The sequence below is a fragment of the Hylobates moloch genome, unplaced genomic scaffold (assembly GCF_009828535.3).
Source record: "Hylobates moloch isolate HMO894 unplaced genomic scaffold, HMol_V3 SCAFFOLD_11, whole genome shotgun sequence".
Classification (NCBI taxonomy): Eukaryota; Metazoa; Chordata; class Mammalia; order Primates; family Hylobatidae; genus Hylobates; species Hylobates moloch.
Window position 1 is genome coordinate 95374292 of NW_026652286.1, and position 7678 is coordinate 95381969.

Sequence of the window (7678 nt, forward strand, 5' to 3'; positions counted from 1 at the left end):
ATATATATCATATGTACATATATGTATAGATACATATGTATAGATATTGTATTGTATTGTGTGATGCTATTTTATATCTATATAAAATATAGATATTTTGTGTGATACTACTTTATATCTATCTACCTATCCATAAAATAGTATCACGCAGTATAATGTCTTGCCCATTTCCAACAGTGTTGAAGAATTCATTGAGCTTATTTGTGAGCCATAAGCATCTTCATCAAGTGATTCCTCTCTTTTTTCCCCCAGCCCAATCATCAGGTTCCACACATCCATACCCTGATTCAGGTTGCTGAATATATATGTTAGACAAATGTGTTCAAAACTAAAGCCCTCAGAGGTTCCTAAGACTCTAGGCATCCTAAGGCCCTTCCCATTCTGACTTCAAATTACCTTTCAGGTTTTGTCTTCTAGCACCCACTTGCTGTGTGAAGACACACACACACACACACACACACACACACGCATACACACACATGCAAACACTACAATTTAGCCATACCCAGCAGCTTCCCTTTTTTGAATGTGCCATAGTCATTTACACCTTTGTGTCCCTACACACACACACACTATTACCTCTTGGGAATGCCCTCCTGTTTCTGTCCCCCTCCACTTGATTAACACCAGCTGAAACATCAAGATGCATCTCAGATGTCCCTCCCTCTCCTGACTCAGGACAAGCTAGCACTCGCTCGTCTCTGGGCTTGGAGTGTTTAGAGAACACTTTGTTCCGTAGTGCATACATTTTTATAGCAACTGGTTTATCTGCCCAGTCATTAACCCATCAGCTCCCACAGCGTGTACTGTGTGTGTGCATCTTTGGATTCCTAGTTGATTGCAGTATCAAGCACAGAGTAAGCACTTGATATGTATTTCCTATATAAATGAATGACTGATAAAGCAATGAGGTGATCAGGAAGTCAAAGTGATTACATTGCCCACTACAGAAATCAAATGAATTTGGACGGGATGCTCAATTCAATCCTATTTTAATATATTGCCAAATAAATTTTTTCTTTATGTTTTTCTTTTTTAATTAAAAAAATTAAATTTAATATAGAGATGAGGTTTTTCCATGTTGCCCAGGCTGGTCTTGAACTCCTGAGCTTAAGCAGTCCAACCATGTCAGCCTCTTAAAGTGTTGGGATTATAGGCGTGAGTTACCACCCCCAACCCAAATACTTTTTTAAGTGGATATTTTTCATCTACTAATGCCATTCTTGGGCCTTATCCTAAAGAAAACATTTTAGATGCATTTAGGTGTAGCATGGATTTATTTCATATATCACTCTTGAGTATAGGAAAAAACAACCTACAAAATTAATCAAGATATTTTTTAAATTTCTTATTCAGACTGCATCTGTTCAGAATACCTCAGAGTTGTTGATATCTGTATTTTCCCACATACTATTTATGGCGTTATGTACCATCAATGCCATTAGTCATTAAATGCTTTTAAAATGACATAATAACTTGTAAATTTTGCCTGCATTTTCACTTCTATGATCTTCAAAATGCTCACTGCACTTGCATTTGGAGAGTGTTGTGACCTACACATTTTGTAAGCACATGCTGTTCACTTGAAAGCCTGGTTACTCTTGGCCATTGCAAGTAAGCAATTTTCTGCTTTTGTAGCACCAATAATAATTAGCTTTTTATTTTCACCGTTAAGGAGCCTCATACACTTAAATTATCACAGACTTTTTGCAAAGAAACAATTTCACAGATCTCTTTCATTGTGTAGTGAAGAATCCGGTCGGAAGGAATAATATTCATCTTCTCCAATACCAAATCTAAGAGTCAGGGTTCTCCAGACAGACAGGAGCAGTAGGATATATACACAGATAGATGAAAGAGGGTCTATTAGGGGAATTCATTCATGTGATTATGGCGGCTGAGAAGTCCCATGACAGGCTGTTTGCAAGTTAGAGACCCTGGAACACTGGCAGCATGGCTCGATGGAAGTCCAAAGCCCTCAGAACCAGGGAAGCCAATGGTGTAACTCTTGGTCCAGTGCTGAAAGTCTTAGTACCCAGGGGTCCCCTGGAGTAAGTCCTTGAGTCCAAAGGCCAGTGAACTTGGACTTCTGATGTCCAAGACAGCACCAGTAAAGTCTGTCCCAGGTCTCAAAGAGAGACAAATTCGCCTTCTGTATTTGTTCCTTCTGGGCCCACAGCCAATTGGATGGTATCCGCCAGCACTGATGGCAGATCTTCCCCCACCTACTCCACTCAGACCCACACACTAAGCTCCTCTGGAAACACCCTCACAGGCACACCCCAACTCATGCTCTGCCAGGTTTCTAGGTGTTCCTTTTTCCAGTCAAGTTCACACCTAAAATCAAGTTCACAAATCCACCGCTTGTCACCTTGACACTCATATGCATCTCCTTCAACCATACTTGATTTCCCACTAAAGGCAATAACAGGGTAATAGTTCCACCTAACATAACACAAGTGTGATTTTGGTGATTTTAGATGCTAGGAATTTTAGATTTTATGAATTTTAATTTTTAGGGATTTCAACATTTGGGATTAAGGCATTTGGGACTGTCTTTCGGGATTATGATCCAAACTCAAGCCAGCACATATAAGGAATATGGCAGTGTGCAAAATACTTCATCAACTGTGATTTCATTTGATTCTCATAATATTCCTCTGAGACTTGATCCTTGTAAAGTTCCTGATGCTGGTGATGGAGCCAGGATTGAGCCACTGTGAACTAGATCACCAGCTTTCCTCTTTCTCATTGCTTCCAATATTAGGCATTGTCCAAAGTCCTGGACTGTAGCAGACACTCCTGAGATGTCTTTGAGATCATTATTCTGACCTTGCTCCAGTTTTCCCTCGCATTTATTCACCTGAGTTTTTTTCTGATACTTCAAACCGTGGCGATAACTGAGCTCCTCATTGGCTGCCACCACTGCCTTCTCTGTCTACTATTTCTATTCGTGGGCCCAGCTCCCTTCCAGTTAGACAAGTCAGAGTCTCTGTCCACTTTCATTCTGAACCTTCCTTAACATTCAGCTCCATCTCCACACCATGTCTTGTATCCATCTCCATTCTCCTGCTCTGGGGCAGGCTCCTAGGGCCTATACATACATAGATGAAAGAGGGTTTATTAGGGGAATTAATTCATGTGATTATGGCGGCTGAGAAGTCCCTCTTCCATTACGAGAGTGTCCCAACGGACACCCCTCCAACCCATCCTGCCTGCTTGCGGGACCAGACCCACGAAACACCTGGGGGCTCCACATTCTCTACTGAGTATCTATCTGCTCTTTGTCCTAAATCCCCACTGATTTATTTTCTGATGAGTTATGATCAAGGGCCAAATGCAACCCCCACCCCCATCCTCTCAAACCTGCTCATACCCGGAGGCCCCTTTCAGAATCTGTGTCTTTGTCAGAGGTAGCAAACTACAGCCTGTGGGACAAAGTGGCCTGCTGCCAGAGCAAAGGATGGCTTTTGCATTTTTAAATAGCTGAAAAAAATCAAAAGAAGAAAACCATTTCGTGACACATGGGAATTAAGTGAAATTCAAGTTTCACTGTCTATAAACAGGGTTTTAGGCCCGGCGTGGTGGCTCATGCCTGTAATCCCAGCACTTTGGGAGGCTCAGGCAGGTGGATCACGAGGTCAGGAGATTGAGACCATCCTGGCTAACATAGTGAAACCCTGTCTCTACTAAAAAATACAAAAAATTATCCAGGTGTGGTGGCATGCATGTGTAGTCGCAGCTATCAGGAGCTTGAGGCAGGAGAATTACTTTAACCTGGGAGGCAGAGGTTGCAGTGAGCCGAGATCATGCCATTGCACTCCAGCCTGGGCAACAGAGCGAGACACCATCTCAAAAAAAAAAACAAAACAAAACAAAACAGGGTTTTATTGGAACACAATTATGCCTGTCTGTTTACCTGCTGCCTATGGCTACTTTCATGCCACAGTGGCAGAGCTAAGGAGCCACCACAGAGAATGCACAGCCCACAAACCCTAAACAGTGACCATCTGGTTCTTTACAGAAAAGGTTTGCCAATTTCTAGTCTATGCTATGATCTTTCCAATCTTGATGACTACACTTGTTTTTAAAATATTTCTGATACATATTGTAAATGTTGCTCAGTTTGTCACTTCTGATGTTAATTGCTTAATGTCTATACATTTTTACTTTTGTAAGATCAGTTCCATCTTCATGTGCATTTATGATTTGCCCTTCCTTTTATGCTATAAAGGTCTTACCTGTGTTGATGACAGCAAAATACTCATATTTTCTTCTAAATTTTTTTTTTTTTTTTAGGATGCATCCTGCTATGTTGCCCAAGCTGGTCTTGAACTCCTGGCCTCAAGTAATCCTCCTACCTCAGCCTCCCAAAGTGCTGGAATTATAGGTATAAGCCACTGCGTCCAGTCCTTCCAATTTTTTAGTGATTTATTTTCAATCTTTTAACTTTTTCACAAATATGGGATTTCTATTGGTGAGTGCTATGAATTAAAGAAACTTAGCTTTTATTCAAATCATTATCCAATTGTCCTAGCACCATTTGTTAGATATATTTTCCTGATGATTTGAAAAACTGCCATTAAAATACACTGGGTGCCAAGTGCAATGCTACACACCTATAGTCCCAGCTATTCAGGAGGCTAAGGCAGGAGGATCACTTGAGCCCGGGAGTTCAAGGCGGCAGTGAGCTATGATCACAACACTGCCCTCCAGCCTGGGCAATAGAGCAAGTCTCTGTTTCTAAAAAAAATGAAATGAAATGAAATGTAATAATAAAATAAAATACAGTAAGTGCTGTGGGTCTTGCCCGTCTCTGGACCCTCAATTTGTAGCCACCTGATGGGTTCTCCTTGCCCACTGTCTAGACGGAGCTGATTTATCAAGACAGGGGAACTGCAATAGAGAAAGAGTTAAATTCACTCAGAGCCAGCTGTACAGGAGACCAGAGATTTATTATTGCTCAGATCAGTTTCCCCAAAGACTTGGAGGTTATGGGTTTTTCAAAGATAGTTTGGTGGACAAGGGAGTAGGGTAGGGGGTTGGAGATGAAATCATGGGGAATTGAAGCTGTCTTCTTATGTTGAGTCAGTTCCTGGGTGAGGGCCACAGGACTGGTTGGCAGATCCAGGTTGGCCCATCCAGTTGCCAGAAATGCAAAAACCTGAAAAGACGTCTCAAAAGGCCAGTCTTAGGTTCTACAATAGTTATGTTATCTTCAAGAGTAATTGGGGCCAGTTGCTGTGGCTAACACCTGTAATCCCAGCACTTTGGAAGGCCGAGGCAGGCAGATCACTTGAGGCCAGGAGTTCGAGACCAGCCTGGCCAACATGGTGAAACCCCATCTCTACTAAAAATACAAAAATTAGCTGGGTGTGGTGGCGCATGCCTATAATCCCAGCTACTGGGGAGGCTGAGGCATGAGAATCGCTTGAACCCGGGAGGCGGAGGTTGCAGTGAGGCAAGATTGTATCACTGCACTCCAGCCTAGGCAACAGAGCAAGACTCTCTCTCAATCTCAAAAAAAGAAAAGAGTAACTGGGGAAGTTGCGAATCTTATGACCTCCAGAATAATGGGTGGCACTTATTTAGAATTCAAGCCCCTCTCATCCTAACTTGGTGGCCTTTCATTAGTTTTACAAGAATAGATTAGTTTGGGGGAAGAGCTGTTATCATTTAAGCTATAAACTAAGTTTCTCCCAAAGTTAGCTTGAACCACACCCAGAAATGAGCAAAGACAGCCAACCTGTGAGGCTAGAAGCAAGATGGAGTCAGCCATGTCAGATTTCTCTCACTGTCATCATTTTCTCACTTATAATTTTTCTGCAAAGGCAATTTTATATTTTGTGCTGCTATTCTATTTTGGCAGCTCTACATATGTTTTAAATGTAGTAGCATTAGATGTTTTACTACCTGCTTAAGAATTCCCTTTATTGCTCCGCTTTTCCAATTATACTTAACATTTTCTTCTGTTCTTTCTGTTAGGTGAAGTTTAGAGGTGCAAAACAATTGTTTGTGCTTTTGATTATCTGTTAGTTTTAGAAGAATTGCCATTCAAACATTATATAGTTTCCCCAAAGCTAGGCATGTACTAATACAATTAATGTCCTAATAATCCTATTAGGCAAATACAATTATGAATTCTCATTTTACAAATGAGGAATCTAAGTTACCACAGTACTACAGTTCGATATCACAGACCCCATGGGTTAAGAGGCACAGATTCCATTAATACTGCTCTCGCTTCAGATGACAGTCACAAGTTCAGTGGTCCCCAGGCCACCCATATACCTCTGACCAACTGAATACAAATTCAGGGGTTCCCACAACCTTCTCAGGTTTGATAACTTAGTAGAATCACTCATAAAACTCAGAAATACACTGTATTTGTAATTACAGTTTAATTGTAAGTATACAAGTCAGGACCAGTCACATGAAAAGACCATAGAGCAAGAGCTGGAAGGGTCCAGAATGCAGAGCTTTTGCACCCTTTCCCTGTGGAATTAGGATGTGCTACCTTCCAGCACACAGATGTGTTCACCACCCAGGAAGCTCCACTAAGCTTCAGTGTCCAGAGATTTTATTGGGATTTCCTTACATAGCATGATTGATGGATTCATTGGTGACATGATTAAACTAAATCTCTAGCCCCACCAAATCTCCTCAGAAGAGGCCAAACAGATATCACCCCACTGACAGCTCAAACCCTCTAGTCTCATGTTTGGTCTTTCTGACATGACCAGCTCCCAACCTGAGTCATCTCACTGGCATTACTTTGGGTATGGTCCAAAGGGTTCATGAATAACAAGGGCATTTCTATTGCTCAGGAAACCCAAGGATTTCGAATCTTATTTTAGCAATCAGATACAATGGTCAGTCCAATTTTTTATTATAAAAAATGGGCACAAAAAGATTAATTACCTTCCCAAGGTTATATACTAAATGATTGAGATGGTTTCAAACTCAAAAAATGTGATCCAGAGCTCACATCCTTTTTTTTTTTTTTTTTTTTTTTTTTTTTTGAGAGGGTGTCTAGCCTTGTCACACAGGCTGGAATGCAGTGGCGCAATCTTGGCTCACTGCAACCTCTGCCTCTCAGATTTAAGGGATTCTCATGTCTCAGCCTCCCGAGTAGCTGGGATTACAGGCGCCCACCACCACGCCCAGCTAATTTTTGTATTTTTAGTAGAGACGGGGTTTCACCATGTTGGCCAGGCTGGTCTCGAACTCCTGACCTCAGGTGATCCGCCTGCCTCAGCCTCCCAAAGTGCTGAGATTACAGGTGTGAACCACCATGCCCAGCCGCACTTTTTTATTTGTTTAAAAAAAAGACATGGAACGCTTCACAAATTTGTGTGTCATCCTTGCACAGGGACAATGCCAATCTTCTCTGTAGCATTCCAATTTTAGTATACGTGCTGCTGAAGCACATTATGCACTTTGTAAGGACATACATACCAAGTGGTAGGTGTCCAAGCTTAATTTGTACAATCAACGGTTAGAGACACCGTAAGAAACATGCAGTCCTCAAGACTCAGAAACAAGTGAAATAATGACAATTTTTAATAAACAAAATAATTGCTTTAAAATGGGCCCTAAAGGCCATTTTGAATACAGTGCTTTAACTCCAAGTCCCTATGCTGAAATATTTCAGGGTTCTCAGATATTTATAAAATAT

The 7678-nt window shown here is 41.4% G+C and overlaps 1 non-coding gene across 1 annotated transcript; it reads right to left on the minus strand.

Annotated features, from left to right (window-relative positions):
• Positions 1–7327: 7327 nt before the first annotated feature.
• On the minus strand, positions 7328–7430 carry LOC116477629 (U6 spliceosomal RNA). The gene has a single exon (XR_004250572.1). It is a non-coding gene; the product is annotated as a U6 spliceosomal RNA (small nuclear RNA).
• Between the last annotated feature and the right edge of the window lie 248 nt (positions 7431–7678).